We start from the raw sequence: 18,362 nt of genomic DNA, 5'->3' as shown, positions 1-18,362 counted from the left end.
ACAGGTGTCAGTCCAAATCACTTTCCTGGGCTGCTTCTTAGAAGTCAGTGCTGTCAAGGGGGCAACAATGTTGCCATACCCCTTGACAAACCTCCTGTAGTACCCGGTGAGACCTAGGAAGGCTCTCACCTCTGTCTGGGTTTTGGGCGACTCCCTATTCAGGATGGTTTCTATCTTGGGTTGAAGGGGCGCCACCTGGCCGCTCCCAACCTCGTGCCCCAAGTACACCACGGAACCCTGCCCGATATGGCACTTACTCGCCTTGATCATGAGGCCTGCCCTCCACAGCGCCATCAACACTTCCCAGAGGTGGCGCAGGTGTTCCTCCCAAGTGGAGCTGAACACTGCGATGTCATCCAGGTAGGCTGCACTGAACGAATCCAGTCCAACCAACACCTGGTTGACCAACCTCTGGAAGGTGGCAGGGGCATTCTTCATCCCAAAGGGCATAACCCGGAACTGGTAGTGCCCATCAGGGGTGGAAAATGCTGACCTCTCTTTGGCCCCATCGGTCAAGGCAATCTGCCAGTACCCAGGCATTAAATCAAACGTGCTGAGGTAGTTGGCAGCCCCTAGCCGATCTATGAGCTCATCAGCTCTGGGGACGGGGTGTGCGTCAGTCCTGGTGACTGAATTGAGTCCTCTGTAGTCCACACAGAACCGGAGTTCGGGTGTGGCTCCCGGCGCTGCAGCCTTTGGGACCAAGACCACTGGGCTGGCCCAAGGACTGCTGGAGGACTCAATTACCCCGAGTGCAAACATCTTAGAGACCTCCTCCTTGATGCATGCCCTCACCCTGTCAGTCAGCCTGTAGGCCTTTTGCCTCACAGGTGTACTATCCCCAGTGTCCACATCATAGACTCACCAATCAGTGACACTGGGAACCAGGGAAAACAGATCAGAAAATTGCCCCAACAATTGGCGACAATCATTCTGTTGCTCAGGGGTCAGGGTGGAAGAGAGGATGACACCATCCACTGACCCATCTTGCACCTTGGCTGACAGGAGGTCAGGAAGAGGCTCGGTCTCCTCTTCCATCCCAGCATCTGTTGCCAAGAGCATGCCCACTTGGGACGTCTCCAAGTGGGGCTTGAGGCGGTTGACATGAAGGACCCTTAAGGGGTTCCTTGGAGATCGCAAGTCCACAAAATAGGTAACAGGACTCTTACGCTCCACCACCTCAAAGGGACCGGTCCACTTATCCTGGAGCGCACAAGGCTCCACGGGGGCCAAGACCCATACCTTCTGTCTGGGCTGAAGTTCTACCAGAGTGGCATTCTGGTCGTACCACCGCTTCATCTCCTCCTGGCTGGCTTCCAGGTTTGCCTCAGCAAGTTCCCTGAAACGCCTAGTCTGGTTCCTGAAGGCCAGCATGTAGCTATATACATTCTGGGGAGGTTTCCTGGGAGATTGCTCCCAGCCTTCTTTGACCAGACTTAGAGGTCCTCTCGCTGGGTGGCCGTACAGAAGTTCATAGGGGCTGAACCCTAGAGACTTCTGGGGCACCTCTCTGTAAGCAAAAAGAAGGCATGGCAAGAGGACGTCCCACTTACGCCTCATGGGTTCCTCAAGACCCATTATCATGCCCTTCAGGGTTTGGTTGAATCTCTCAACCAACCCCTTTTCTTGGGGGTGGTAAGGTGTGGTGAATTTGTAGGTTACACCACACTCTTGCCAAAGGGATTTCATATATTAGGATATGAAATTGGTACCCCGGTCAGACACCACCTCTAGAGGGAATCCCACTCGGGAGAAAATTCCCATCAGTGCACGTCTCACCACGGGGGCCGCCACTGTCCTCAGAGGGATGGTTTCCGGGTACCGGGTGGCATAGTCCACCAGGATAAACCTGTTGCCCATGGCTGTCCTGGGGTCCAGTGGCCCCACAATGTCAATCCCCACTCGCTCAAAGGGGGTACTGACCACAGGGAATGGTTGGAAAGGAGCCTTCTGCTTCCTCCCACTCTTTCCACTTGCCTGGCAAGTCTGGCAGGTCCTGCAGTGAGTGTCTGAAATCCTGTGCATTTGGGGCCAAAAGAAGTGGGTGACAAGCCTTTCAAAGGTCTTGTCCTGCCCCAAATGTCCTGCCAATGGCACATCGTGAACCAGCCCCAGTAGGAAGGCTCTGAAGCGCTGGGGTACCGCCAGCACACGGGCTGACCCAGGCTCAGCAACCTTAGGCTCAGAATACAGGAGGTTGTTCTCCCAGTAAATGAAATGTGTTTCAGACTGATCACCGTTGGCCTGGTCTGCAGCCTGCTGCCGCATACCCACGAGAGAAGGGCATTCTTTCTGCTCCCTGCAGAATTCTTCCCTGGAGGGTCCTCCTTCTTGCTGCCAATGGGTCAGCTCAGGCAGGTCCCCCAGTTTAGCTATCTGTTCCCCTGTAGGTTCCAGGGCATCCCCCTCAAGGTCTGCTTCCTCCTGGACCGTGGGAACTTGGGGGGCCGGTTGCTGGGCCTCCCTCTCAGGCTCCAGGTCCTCTTGAGCACCTCTGCTTGCTGCCATGGACCGTGTGGTGACACACGGCCAATCAGGCATACCCAACATCTCCAGGTGAGCACTCCGCTCCACCTTAGCCCAAGGTGAGCTCTCTAGATCGTTCCCTAACAGACAGTCTATAGGCATGGCAGGCCTCACAGCTACCTGAAGAGTACCAGAGACCCCCCACTCAAAGGGAACCTGAGCCACCGGGCAGTGACTCTCCGTGTTGTCAGCGGCAACAACTGGATAGAATGCTCCTGGGACAACCTGCTCCTGAGACACCAGGAGGCACTTGACAGCCGTCACACTGGCTCCTGCATCTCTCAGAGCTTCAACCCTCTGGCTATTTATGGTCACCCACTGCCTGTATTTCTTAGTGTTCTCAGGCAGCTGGGTTTTGGGGACCATTTCACGGTCTCCTAAAGAGACCAGGGACATTTCTACTGAACCCCACCCACCTTGGACACCCATTTCTCCACGCAGGGCTACACTAGCCGTCTGCCGGGGGGTTGCACCAGTGGGTGCTGGCTTACCAAACTGGCAACACTTGGGATCATTGGCAAAATGACCCAGCTCACCACATCTGTAACAGTTTGGGGGCCCTCTTTGAACAGGGGTACCTGTCGGGGCCCCGTCTGTTTCTGGGGTGGGGGAGGCTGAGAACCCTTCCCTTGGTTCCCTTGGGGATTACTTTGGGGCCTCTACTGGAACTCCCTCTGTTTACCCTTGTCCCCCCCACTCTTCTCCTGGGGACCCTGCCCACCCTTGGCGGAGTCTCCCACGTGACCCTTGTGGACCCTGGTACTGACCCAGTGGTCCGCCTCCTCAGCAAGCTTTCTAGGGTTAGTCAGCCTACTATCAATCAGGTGCTGGCGTAGCTCAGGAAAACAATTACTGGACAAGTGCTCCCATGCCATTAAATCAAGAAGCCCTTGAAAATTACCAACCTTGCTACCCTTTACCCAACCATCCAGTGCTCTGCAAAAAAAAAGTCACATACTCCACATACGTACTATTGGGAATCTTAGTGCAACCCCTGAACCTCTGCCTATACATTTCAGGAGTTAACCCATACCTAGCCATTAAAGCATCCTTCGTATGGGGGTAAGAGTTATACACATCTGAGGGCAAATCTAGCAGTGTGTCCCGCCCTTCACTCAAGAACCGTCCCTACAACCCGCTCCCCAATCCCTAGGACCGGTTTCTGGCATTTCAGCCGTCATCAAGAAGCTTGTTTCCGGTCCAGGGAAGACATGGCTTGGCAGTTCGGGCTGGACTGTTCCCATGAGGCACAGGGTCAGATTGATTTGCATATGGCATTCTGAACTGGGGTGGCAGAGTGGGCTAAATAACGGTGATGGATTAAACCCAGGTCAGTTGACTGGGGTGAGTGCTTGCAATGTTCAACACTTCGTACATCATTTCCTTTGGTTTTTGCTTTGTTCGCCATAAGTTGGCAGGGTATGCTCAGACGTGAGTCCCTTGCTCACTTGTTATGTTATGTTATGTTAATGGGTGACTTGTATAGCGCACGGCTACTCCAAGGAGTGTCCCGGCGCTTTCTGACCCATTACTGAGAAAAGAAAAAAAGAGAACAGAAACATAACAGAATTACTGATTAAAAAGCCAGGTTTTCAAGGCCTTTCTAAAGGCAAACAGGTTGGGAATAAGACGGAGATCAACAGGAAGGGAGTTCCATAGTTTGGGAGCGAGATATTTAAAGGAACGTCCACCAATTCTGACTTTCCTAATGGGAGGCACCATTGCCAGGCCAAGATTTTCCGACCGGAGAGATCTGGAGGGTTTGTAAAAAGAAAGCCGTTTCTGAATGTAGGAGGCCCCCACCAAATGGAGTGCCTTATGGGCCAGTGTAAGAGCTTTGAATGTGATTCGCTTCTTGATCGGAAGCCAGTGAAGGGAGGAAAGCAACTCAGATGATCTGGCTTGCCGGGGTAGGCCGAAGATGGCTCTTGCCGCTGAATTATGTACAACCTGGAGTTTATGCAAGAGATAGTCCGGCAAACCCAGGTAGAGGACATTCGAATAATCAAGCCTGGAACAGATCAGAGCTTGTACTGTCAGCTTCCTGTGGGCTAAAGGGAGCAAAGGAAGGAATTGGATTCAAGCAAGCCTGGCTGAAGACGGCTGAAATGCCAGAAACCGGTCCTAGGAAGCTTGTTTCCGGTCCAGGGAAGACATGGCTTGGCAGTTCGGGCTGGACTGTTCCCATGAGGCACAGGGTCAGACTGATTTGCATATGGCCATGTCTGAACTGGGGTGGCAGAGTGGGCTAAAGAACGGTGATGGATTAAACCCAGATCAGTTGACTGGGGGTGAGTGCTTGCAATGTTCAACACTTCGTCCATCATTTCCTTTGGTTTAATCTTCCTATTCACCATCAGGCTACCTAGCCCTGCCCATCTGGGTTTCCCCAGCCCTGTCACTCACACAAGCCAGACAGCAGATACACATCACGCAGAGGCGGGCTGAAATGGTTAGGCAAGCAAAGGCCAACTTTCTAAAAGTGGCATTTGCAAACGCAGAATATTAAAATAAAAATTACTAAAAGATGTACCTTATTATTCTGAGTTCAGGCATACTAAACTCGATGTTCTACCATGTTCCCTGGTTCTGTTAGGATCATAGGCTGTAACAATCTTAACAGCTTATTCTGGCCTATTAGAACAGGGTAGCCTTACAATAGTGAAAAACAAAAATGGCTGTAATTCACTATTAGGACATGCCACACACCGCAGGGCTTGTCCTACCTTAGGCTACAATGCACCCTGCCCTTGGGCCTACCATAGGGGTGACTAACATGAAGTTAAGGGAAGGTTTAGGGACTGGCAAGTGGGTGCACTTGCCAGTCAGCATGTTAGTACCAGACTGCACGCAGGTTCTGCAATGGCAGACCTTAGATACATTTTACCAGGCCACTTCTGTGGGTGGCACAACCAGTGCTGCGAGCCCACCAGCGGCATTTGTATTTACACGCCCTGGCACTCCTGGTGCACTTTACTGGGGTCTGATACTAAACCAAATAGGCCAATCATGGAATCCAACCAACATATACATTTTACATAGAGAGCACTTGCACTGTGACACTAGTTGGCAGTGGCACAGTGCTCTGAGCGGCGAACACCATAAAAACGCATGAGGCACAGCGACAAAAAAGTGGAAGGGAGACTCACGCCAAGGTGCCAGGTCTAACAACAGCGCTAAATCCCTTGATGTCATTCTCGACAAAAAGCTCAATCTACACTCACACATCAATTCCATTGCAAAGAATGCACACTACCAACTGCGCCTTCTCTGGGGGATTCGACGTTTCCTTCCTGAACAAGACCTAAAAACCTTGGTCCAGTCTCTGGTCCTCTCTAGATTGGACTATTGCAACTCTCTGCTTACTGGCCTCCCCAAATCTCACCTTTCCCCTCTCAAATCTGTACTCCACTCAGCGGCTTGTTTTGTCTTTGGGGCCAAAAGAAGTGACCACATCACACCCATCCTTTTTTCTCTTCGATGGCTTCCCATTGAAGCAAGATCAATCTACAAACTTGCCTGCATCACCCATAAAGCCTTGCACACTTCCTCAGCTCGATACCTGACAAATAAACTTAAAATCTCTGGAGGCTCTAGACCTTCTCATAATGCCGAAAAAATTCCTGCCTGAGCCCCCCACTTTCAAAAAGGAAAAATCGATGGCTCAATCCTTCTCAGGCAGTGCGGTCAGAATCTGTAACTCGCTTCGTTCACTACTCCGTACCACCACCTCTACCCGGACTTTCAAAGCCGACCTCAAATCCCTTCTCTTCCAAAGACGCTTCCAGAATTAATGCATCCCTTTTCATGCCCCTCAAGGAAGTTCTTACAATGTAGTAAATATGTAATCTATGCCTGTACGTTCCGAATCCTAGTGTGCCTTTTGACTTTTGTGTGACTGCCATCTACTGTTTTATTTTACTTTTTCTTCTTACTTGTTGTATTTTGTAACTTGTAAGTATTTAGACTTCCTCATGGAACGGTCTTGGTTCTAATGTAAAGCTCGGACACCTTTGGGTAAAGTCTGCGCTATATAAAACTGCATTAAATAAATATATAAATAAATACATAAAATAATATTTGTCTCCGTGACGTGATGAAGCTCAGGGGACCACCGTCATGTTGCACGGTGAGAAAGTCACACCCCAAGTCATGCCCCATGGGGGCCCTTCTAATATCTGGTTTAGGGGCTACTCTCGCAGGACGGAGCGACCTGAGTAAACAAGGAGGTCAAAGTTCAGCGTGAACCACAGGAATGGGTGCAGTCCCATGGGTCCACACAGCTGACATTATACCAATATCTTGTGCCCATTATTGCAAGCAGGTTACTTTTAACCAAAGTAAGGTGTCTCACTCCTCAACATTTTAAGCATTTTAATCCATCCCACCATTGATTCATTTTGGCCCAGGAGGCCTCCGTAGTTACTTTATTTCATTTTAGGCTGTGTTCTGGTGAGATCTGTGTGCTTGATTACAAAAACATGATCTCATATTTACGAAAAAATATCCCAGTACACCAGAATCGCTGCTTCCTTTTCTAATTATACACTTGTTCGCCGAGCGCTTTCCAAGAGACATACACGAGTCGCATTTGTTTGAGAAGCTCATTTTCGCAGCACATCTCGTGGCTGCCTGTCTCGACTCGTTAGACTCACATTTGGCCTTTGCTACAGTCAGCTGCCAAAAAGAGCCGCTGAGATGAAGGGTTGGAGGGCTGCCAGAAATTCCTCAGTATTAGGACAATTGTGCTACAATGGTCTTTCGGGCCACAAGTGAATGCCTCATGAACAGACGCTGGGCGGATTGTTTCCTCAAAGATTTCTTCCAGATGGGCGGTGACATATTTTTGGTGACATCTGTGCATACAGCTGACAGGTCATGACTTTTTCGACGAAAGGAATCTTGGGATTTCAATGCAGCTGGAGCGTGCCACTGACGGAATTAAATTGTATGACTTTTATCAATGGCGCTCATTCCAAATAAATATCACTTTTATGTGCGCCCTTTGTAGTTGATGATCACTAGTCGGCTCTGTGGTTAAGTCTGGCCGAAAGGCAGCTTTGCATGTCATGACAGCCTCAGGTAAAAAGAAACTGAATTCATAAATATAATCTTATACGTACAAGTGGGTGAAGGGACAAAAATCATACTATTTCATATCCACACAGAAAATAAAATCCCTGTATAAATTGATACTTCTGCTCAATATTTTTTATTTTGTTTTTCACACATGAAGAAAATGAGTCACTATAACCTGTTCAACATATTTTTGCCACATGACTGCCGAACAATCTATCTTTTTTCTCTTATTTTCTTTACCGCAATGACTCTATGGGTTTGTGCCCGGAAGCAGAAATTCTAAGCTGCGTATTGGCTACAGCATTGGATTTCTCTTGTTTCCTTCTCACTGTAACAGAAAAGAGCATTGTGAAATTATTCATAAGGAAAATCTCTGAGATATAAAATAAGTTTGTAAGCTACTATCCTTTCTTCGCTGTAGAAAAAAAAAATATTTATTCTTGTGGCTAAACAACAAAAAATGTAGACCTAGTTTGGATTTGGGCTCACAGATACTGTTTTTTATTAAGAGAGTTTTTTTCTTTTTGCTACATCGTGGTGCTGTCAATATACATGTTTTTAGTTTAGTTATCCTTATCAAAAAATATATTAAAAACATAAGCATTCAATTTGTAGTCTTGAATGCATGGGTTGAAAATGTTAGTAAGAAATTGGGTTATTTGCTGTCAGGGATAAGAGTCCTACTCAAGTTATAATCACAGTCCTTGTCTAGGTGAACCACAAAAATCACGAAATAATCCAGCGCTTAACCATCTGGTAGCTTGGCACAAAAGCTTTCAGGTTTAAACTTAGAGGCTGTGACAGACTCAGATGGAATGCGCAAGAGGCTACGTCAGGGCAGAAATGGTTTTATTTTCAAATAGTCCCGCTTCCTGCGGTCTGCCAGTTTTAGACAAACAGAAACAAGGGAATGTCCTCCTGGTCTTCCGACTCTCTAATCGTCCTTCACTATAGGTCAACCGTCCTCCATTTGTCTTAAGGTAGGGTAGGTATTGGTCAGTATGTCGTTTTCTTTACGATATAGCGAGGGAAAGGGGGTGAGGAAGCACTCTGGTGCACTCAGTGATTGTAACCAAACGGGAGGCGGTGAGGAGTGATGGTGAGGGGGGGTATTTACACTACGAACACTAGGGCGGCAGGCGGCGATGTTATCAACGCCCAGGCTTCTCCCGCCTCCCGGCCCAGCCAGCGAACCGCTCCCGTACCTGTGACAGCCACACTCCTCCTGGAGTGTGGCTCAGCGAAGCGTGTTCCTGGTGGCCTCCTAGCTTCTCCTTCCACTCTCGTCGTTCCTCTTCTCCTCCCGGGCTGGGTGTATTCTCCGGGCATCTTGGTTCTCCCTCGCGAACTCTGCTCCTTGATTCTCCGGTCTGCTTCCACTGCTCCCGGTCTCCGGTGTCCGAGCACACGTAGTTCCGGCTTCCGTCGTTCTTTATTGGGCTCCTTTCGATGACGTCGTCCATGGAGGCGGGGACTTCCGCTAGTGGGTTCCAGTTAAAGGAGCCAGCGTTGATGTCTGACAAGTCTGTTTGAGACGCATGCAGCCAATCGTCCTGTTGAGAAGAAAGCATAGGTGACATGACATGACGGGCTTCCTCCCAGTCATCCCTCTGTCCCGTGGTTTCCCCGGTGGCCTTGTGACAGAGGCATTGTGTAAACTAATATTTATGGAGCATTAAAACAGTAATAAAGTGAGAGCATAAAATAGGCAAAATCCCATTGCAATTTAGAAAAATGTAATAAATGTTGATAAATAAAATGAAACCAAAACAACAAAAATCCAATAAGTAGAACCGGTCTCATGGATTTTTAAAGTTTTCATCAGAAAGCCTAAAGTGCCAGTTGTGGTTATCTGGTCGTACTGGACCGGGTGACTGCAATGGAGTACAGATCGGATAGAGGGACCAGATTCCCCCTGGTAGTGGAAAGTCTACCTTCTAAATGTGTCTGTCGTTCATACAAGAAGCACTCGTCAACACAGTGATCAGTGGTCAGGCTGCAGGCTGGATACCGAGATGGGGCTGTTGAGGGCAGGTTGCTAAAGTCCCAAGCCTTGGTCAGAACGTTGCATTTGCAGTGCAGCTGTCGTTAATGGAAAGAAATGATTAACGATCTGAACTTTGCATTGGTAAGAAATGCAGGGTGGTTGTTGTTGATGTGAAGAGCTCCGGGCAGTGAAGTTGGGGGTCTGTGTCCTAGAAGGACATGTCAGGAGTCACCTGCAGATCCTGTATCGGCAAGGAGACTGGGGTCGTTTCTTTTCGATGTGAGGAGCCCAGAACCTCTAGTTTTTAACCTGTAGTCCAGTTCTTGTAGCTTATGGGTTTGGAGGAATACACTCCAGCAACAGCCGTCCAGGACCTTGGTGTCACATTTTGGGGGTTAGATTGCACTCCAGCAGAGGCCAGCAGCAGGGTTCAGGCAGTTCTATTTGGTACTGGTCAGCTGGGCAGTTGCACTGAAGGTCCTCTGGCAGCTTGTTGTGTCCCAGTAGCTCAAACAGGAGGTCAGCCAAATGACCCTCAAAGTGACTTCCGGGTTCCTGCGTACAAGGCAAGCAGGTCCTGTCTTCCTTCAGGCTTCAGAAAGCAGGTCAGTCCTTCTTCTGAGTCTCTACAAGTCCAGGAGTGTTCAGAAGAGAAGTTCTGACAGTGCCAATTTTATACCCAGTGCCAGCCCATGTTTGGGGGACACCCCCTTTGTGTAACCCTAAACTGGTTCTGGCCACTTCTTACCTTTTCCCTGGGTTTGGCTCCAATCTGACAAGGGGAGAAAAGGGCAGTCAGGCCCTAGTGGGGGCTGCATTTGCCAGTGATAGGGCTGTCATTTTCTGAAGTCAAGATGGGGGTGAGCACAGCCGGGAGGCTACCCTCTGAAGCTCAGTAAGGGATAGTGTCAACCCCTCAGGCCATCATGCTCAGGGGAGGAACACACTCCTTCACACTGATGGCCCTTGTGTACCCAGTCTGGAGAGAATACACACCACAACACAACAACACAGGAAACCATTATCAGCCATGCAACCCTATACACTGGCAGAAAGACACATCTGTTTAGGCAGAATGACAATTTGCTAAAAGTGGAATTTTCAGAATCGTATTTCAAAATCCCACTTTACCATTCAAGAGGATTTGAACTTACAATATCACTGCTAAGACATATAAACAGGAGTACACATGTCCTATTTTTTAAATGCCATTCACCCTTCCCTATTGGCCATTAGGGCTTTCTTTAGGGGCGGTTTATGAGCATTCGAAAGGCAGGCCTCAGACATATCTTAAATGTGATTGCCACAGCCCACCTGTAGCATTTAATTTAGAGGCCCTTGGTACATGTAGTACCATTTACTCAGTCAATCAATCAATCAATCAATCAATCAATCAATCAATTAATCAATCAATCAATCAATCAATCAATCAAGTTACTTGTAAAGCCCGACTACTCACCTGCTCAAGATGCTGGGAGGGAGGGGGAAACAGTTGGTCCACTAAAGGCACTATGGTTCAGTCAAACAGCCAGGTCTTAAGGTCTATCCTGAATTGAGGCAGTGACGATGATTGCTTGAGGTGGAGAGGTAGGGTGTTCCAGGTCTTTGCTGCAAGGAAGGAGAAGGATCTTCCTCTGGCCATGGTCGTGCACAAACGTAGGATGGTAGCCAGGGTCAGTTGGGTGGAGTGGAGGTCTCAGGTGGGTGCATGGAATGCAAGGCGGTGGTTAAGGTACACAGGTCCCGCTTCGTGTAGAGCTTTGTAGGCATGTGTTGAAGATGATTCTTTTGTTGACTGGGAGCCAGTGGAGGTTTCTCGGAAGGCTGGTGATTTGGCTGAGGCAGGGGATGTTGAGGATAAGTCTGTTGGAGGCGTTCTAAATGTTCTGCAGTTTCTTGAGCAGTTTCAGGGTGATGCTGGGTTAGACACGGGGTAGCGCGGTGCAGAGCTGGTGGGCCAAGCTCCGGAGGAAATATGTAAAGCATCCACGCAAAACACACAGGCGACACACAAGGCATTCTACAAAAAGAGACCACACACCAGGTTGCATGAAAAATATCTTGTGTATTATAAAACACATTAAAATGCAGAACACAGGTGCATATCTTCCGGGCCAGCTGGCACCGGGTAACCATTCACAGGGGATAATCAGTAGTCAATGCGGAGTCCATCAATGAAAATGTAACCACCAGTCACTGCTGGCAACCTCATGCACGTAGCATAAATCGCTTTAGGCCTAAGTCAAATTAGCATTAGGCATTGAACGAAAACATCTTTGCCTCTCAGTAGGCATAAAACATATCGGGTTATGAGGCATTAACCATGAGCCTAGAATGAAAATGTCAGGTCAGCATATAAACACATTATGCGCAAGCCTGGAAGGAAAACATTGGGCCTAGGAACATGTTAGTATGTGGCACCCCTTCCGCAGGAACACAATAGGCCTAAAATCAACACGGCAACCCTGAGGGGAAAAGCATTAGGAATGAATACACATCATCATGGCATGACATTGGGCCTTAAAACATTTGCATGAGGCATCTTTAGTAGCCTAAAAGCAGGAGCACACATTAGGCATACCATTCCTTAGCATGAGTTCCAGTTGCAGGAGGCCTGGAGTGAAAACATCAGGTCTGAAAAAAAACCATCATAGCAGTAAGCATGCATCAACACCTTATGCCTACCGTCACAGTGGACCTGAAAATGTGAACAATACATTAGGCATCAAACCAGCATTGTAACTGCCTTAGGGAACACGTTATCATTAGCCTTAAGCAGGAACACCTCATGGAATGACACTAGTATGAGGCATAAACCTAACCCAGCCATGTAGGCCTTGGGGGGAAGCATTAGGCCTGACCCATGAGCAACACATTCGTGTAAATAAATGCACTCCCCAACACGTTAGCAGTAGGCATGGGAGGAAACCATTATTGCATGACATTAAGCAAAGACACATGGCGTTAGGCCTAATCATATTAACATTGGCAGGAAACCATTATGCCTAATCTCATCATCGCAGTGCACACATGGTAACGCCTACAGTCCTTGCTTCCTACGCTGCAGATGAGTTTCTGCCGCCACTGCGCAGTCACAAAGGGGCCTCTAAATTCACAAATGCCCCAACACGTGGCAGCTGCGGTGAGTAACTAGGACTGGGACGTTGGTGCCTCCTCTTCTGGGGCTCGGAAAGTACACAATGTCCCACCCGGTGCAGCTCCACTCGAGCCCCCAATCACCGGGCTTCTTCCTGTGGCCTTCGCGCACTCCTAGCCGATGGTATCCACGGCTACCACTTCTCCGATGGCAGCAGGGCTCCCTCACCACACGGAGCCCTGCATGCGGCGTGCTGCTTCTTCCCTCGGCCTTAGGCAGCAGCTACCACACCCACGGGGCTCTCCTCGACTCACGAGAGCCCCGCCAACACCGGCGCCCCTCCTGTCTTCACCCGGGCTCCTTTTGGGACCCAGGACTTCAATAGGGAGGGCGCAAGGCTCCAGGCGGCTTCTGGGGCCTCCCTCCTCTCACCTCCAGTGCGGCTTCACTTGAGGGGCATTGACCGGCGGGTTGGGCTCCCGCTTCAGTCTCTCTCCACCCACAGGGCTCCCTCGTCACCACGGGAGCCCCGCCACCCCACTGCTTACTTCTGGCTCCCTCCTTCTGGCCGGCATGCCACGCCCCCAACCAGGCGCGCTCCGGCCTGGCTTCCGGGTCGTTGTGAGCAGCGCAGCAGCCCGGGGCTTTCTTCGCGCCCGGGCTGCGGCGGTGATTCCTGGCGGCAATGAGGGGCAGGCTCCCTCTGACTGTAAAAAAAGTATAATGCGGGGTAGGCACCCGCTGTTCAAAGTACCACCAATGCGGGGTGGGCACCCGCTAAAGTCGCACTCGGCGGCCTGGTTCGGTATCTCGGGCCGTGGTCTGATTTCGCTGCAGATCTCTGTGGCAATTTGTGGGGTGGGCTCCCGCCAGTTTAGAATAGTGTTCGAAGTGTCCAAACCCGGGGGGTGGGCTCCCGCTGGGTTGAATAAGCGCACAAACGCGGGGTGGGCACCCGCTCTTCCCCAAGCCGGCAGGGGGGATTCCCACATGCTGGGATTCCTTCACAGCCCAGCGCTGCAGACACCAGCCCCTCTCTTCTCCTGGGCAGTACCCCTAAAGCGCTCTCCTTGTGCAGGGGTGCAGGCAGGAAACAGTCAATTAAAGTATAGCGCCCACCAAATTTAGCGCTCACCTACCCCTGGCAACTTGACTATAGCACTCTCCTTATGCAGGGAATGCAGTCAGGGTCCCACGAGGCGCTAGGGTGCAGGCAGGGAGTACAGTCATTTAAGTGTAGCACCCACACTCCTCACTTCTTGGCCAGTCAGGCGGACAAAGTAGAGCGCTCCCGAGGCGCTAGGGCGGGAAAGCCTCAGGTACTAATGGGCAAGATCAGCGGTCAGTGGGCACTCATCAGAACAGGGCCGCAGTTCCTAGGAACATTCATCCCCCATAACGTGGCACTCCTCCTAGTACAGCAGTCTTTACTCCAGCCATGGGCTCTCACTGGCCCTGGGGACAGCAGAGGGGGAACAGATGGGCAGAGGGGCCAGTACACAGGCCCTTGCGGCGGTACCTCCTGGCAGTATGTCCCCTCACATTCAAGTCCACGCTTCGGCTGAGCACATGGTGGCCCAGCCCCCCTATATATACACCCCTCCTCCCACCTACCAGAAAGGGCTAGAACCTTCCAGAAGGCTCCTGGCAGTTTCAGTCCCAACTGTCACTGTGGGGGAGGTGTAGAGCACCTTGGGTGCCAGGCTTCCCTCCAAAAGCTGGGGATGCTGGGAAACAAACGGCTAGACTGGTAACCCACCTCAGTCAGGCGGCACATGTGCAGACAGGAATGGCGTCCATTTTAAAAGGGACCTTTACACAATGGTAACAATAACTTGCGCACACCATTGCACAGCATTTATTATTTTCCATCTTACACATCAACGGTACATATTTATCGTGTTTCCGTTCAAACCACCAATTCCAAGTTAGCAAAAACTAGGGGGAAAGGCAAAAAGTTTTGGGATGACCCTGCAAGCAGGGCAAGTCCAATATGCTGGCATAGAGTGCATTGATGTAGTCGATTCTGCTGATGATGAGTGTGTGGGTGACTGTCTTTCTGGACTCGATGGGGAGTCACATGAAGATATTTTGTAGCAGGTGTAGCGTGTGGAAGCAGGATGATGAGATGGCGTTGATCTGGCAGTTCATGGTGAGCGAGGAGTCCAGGATGATACTTAGGTTTCGTGCATTGTCTGCTGGTGTGGATTATGAGTGATGTGGGCCATGAGAAGTCATCCCATGCGGAGGGTGTGGAGCCCATGATGAGGACTTCGCTCTTCTCTGAGTTGAGCTTGAGGTAGCTGTTCTTCATCCAGGTGGTGACAGCCTTCATCCCTCATGAAAGTTGGTCTTGGCAACTGTGGGTTCATAGGTGAGGGAGAGAATCAGCTGGTTGTCGTCAGAGTAGGAGGCAATTTTGAGTCTGTGGTTCCTGACGATGGCTGCGAGCGGGGAAATGTAGATGTTGAATAGAGTGGGGCTCAGGGAGGTAGCCTGTGACACACCACAACTGATCTCTGTGGGTTCAGAGTGGAAGTCTGACTCTCTGTGTTTAACCGGTGAGGAAGGAGTGGATCCATTCCAGGGCTTTGTCGTGGATGCTGTTGCCGTGGCGTCGTGTGCATGGCGAACATGTTGAATATGTAATTGAAATAATATTGATGTAAGACAGTATTGAGTTTGTGTTTTTTTTTTAAATGACAGGAATTGTGGCTTTTCCTGACGAAGGCGTACTTTTCGCCGAAACGCGCGTAGAAGACTATTGTTTCACCACAAGAGTGCTCTCATTTATGTATTATTGCTGAAATTTTTAATAGAATTATTGTATTGAATGACTATACATCGTTGATGTGTATTTTATTGCTGAAAAATTTGGTTACCCATGTGATATTTAGTAATGTCAATAATAAATACTATTGTATAATTTTTTAATTTGTCGTGGCTACCCTAATTTGACACTTCTTTAGTATCATCACTTGGAACTCATTAATTGCCTAGGAAGTTATTGACTTATTGCATATTGCCCTGTCCTAGGAATTGTATTTTCTTATACTCAGGGGGTCCGAGATAATCACATATTCTTACCCACAGCCTGTCTGTGTGGGACTGTTTTCATTACCAAAGAGATTGTTTTTGTTGTTTATTTAGGTTGGAGTGTGTATATCTACATTGGAAAATTACTCCCCGTTTCCCACAGTATCATTGTACTTTTTCTTTCTCACCACATTTCTCTTCTCCTTTTTTTATACCATTTGTGTTTTATCCCACATCCCTTAATACTGACTCGCAGTTTTTGTAGATATTATGGCTCAATTGAAATGTTTTGGCTTTTCTGATGAATATTTTGCCACTCTTATAGGGACTAGCAACTCGTTTGGCAACAATTCTAAAACCAATATTAATATGAACGAAGACATCAATAAATTAGTAGATCTTAAAAAGAAATTAAAAAGAATGGAAGCGCATGGCGAATTCATGCTAGAGTATTTAAAAGCAGGTATTATACCACAAGGATTGCGAGTTCGCAATATCCCAGGACTTTTTGTCCAATACAAAGAGTTCTTAAATAAATGGAGTATGATCGCTAACAGATGCTCAAGAGATCTCATGATATTGATTATTGAAACTGCCAAAGTGTTAGCAGCAGTACTCAAAATAGAATTAAATGAATTAGAAGATCAAATCAAGAAAAACAACAGTGTAGAAGAAGCTATAAAAAAAATTAGAAGAATCGAATAAGGAAATAGCTTCCTTCACAGAATATCTAAATAAAAGAAAAACAGATAAACTAACAAAGGATAAGAGATACTGCACACCAGAAAGATCATATCCCTATCTTCATGAAGATTTTTACAAACAAAATCAATATATAAATGACCAAACAGCTAGACAACAAAAAGTAATGACATTTTCAGACACGTCCGACTCAGATAGTGAAAGTAATTTACATCAACATGAACCAAGTGACACATATAATTCATTCAACCCTAATAAAAATTCCCATCAGTCTTTTTTAGGCCACCGAGGAGCCCGCAGAGGAAGGCAGTGAGTCAGGTTTCAATCACAAACTCAATTCAGAGGGAATTATCAGGGATCTCACTATCAACCAGATCCCCAATATCTCCTGGAGACGAGGAACCGACAGTATTGGAAACAGGGAATATAATACCCATTTTCAACTTGTCATCACAACATCTTGACTCTTCCAGCACAAATCTACTAGCCAAAGGTTTATCATATGTTCCACACTCTTATGTAAAAAAATTTGAACTGTATCAAGACATACACGCTTTCTTCAGAAAAATTAGACTTAACATTTTTTTTGAGTCTAATAAAGATATCGAATATGAAATTTCCATCATTAACCCTCTTTCCCTACCCTCTACCTTCACACCAACACTTGAACAAATCGGGCCAGAAGTATCTACCTTTGAAAACGTAGTGCTGAAACAACTAGAGCAAAATCTCAAATTCATTCCTAAGCCCATTTACAACTTAACTAAGGAAGACTTTGCGGCAATGAACACCATTGCTAAGGATACATCCTTAACAATTAAATGCTGTGATAAGGGAGGAGGCATTGTCGTTCTAAATACAGACGACTATGAACTAAATATGTTAAAAATGCTAGAAAACCAATCATTCTACCGCAAGATTAAAACCAACCCGATATCTAGAATAGAAAAAAGGATTTCCACCCTTACCACATTTGCTCTCAATGAAGGACACATCACTCATAAAGAATATGACTATCTTAATTACTCTAATAAAAAAACAGGATGTATTTATGGTGTCCCCAAAATCCATAAAAGTTTAGATCAACCACCCTATAGACCTATAGTCTCCACCATAGGCACGATAACCGAACCTCTATCTAAATTTGTAGACAACCTTATTAGACCATACATTCCGAAAATCATGTCATATATACAAGGCACTAGAGACATGATAAACAAAATTGAACATTTACCATTTAGACCCAATAATGAAGTATTAGTGACTCTAGACATAGAGTCACTATACAGTAATATTCCACAACACGAAGCCATTGAAGCCACAACATGGATTATAGATAAATTTGCGATCCCATGTTCCAAACTGTTTATATTAGAATGTCTACAAATTATTTTGACGGAAAACATCTTCTGTTTTGGTGACCATCTCTTTCACCAAGTGAAAGGCGTCAGTATGGGTGCTTCTGTAGCACCATCTATAGCCAATATCTACATGGCCCATTGGGAGAATAAGTTCATCCATAACGAAATTTCCCCTTTTTTTTAATCTGTTTCCCACTAGTCCAGATACATTGATGACATCTTTTTTATCTGGACTGATTGGGAAGACACCCTATCTGAATATTTACAATGGCTTAACTGCACAGATTCAAATTTATGGTTCACAGCCCACAGTAGTACCACACAAGTAGAATTCTTGGACATTCTCATCAGAAACAACGGTGGAAATCTGGAGGTGGATTTACATGTTAAGCCCATCGCCAGAAACACACTGTTGCACTTCCAAAGTTTCCATCCGAGAAGTCAAAAAGACATTATCCCTTTCTCTCAATTCCTTAGGGTTAGACGCAATTGCTCTAACTTCACCGACTTCGATAAACAAGCGGTTGAGATGAAAAGAAAGTTCTTAGAGAGAGGATATCCCCACAGACTCATC

The sequence above is a fragment of the Triturus cristatus genome, chromosome 11 (genome assembly GCF_964204655.1).
Source record: "Triturus cristatus chromosome 11, aTriCri1.1, whole genome shotgun sequence".
Classification (NCBI taxonomy): Eukaryota; Metazoa; Chordata; class Amphibia; order Caudata; family Salamandridae; genus Triturus; species Triturus cristatus.
This window is presented reverse-complemented; position numbering follows the sequence as displayed.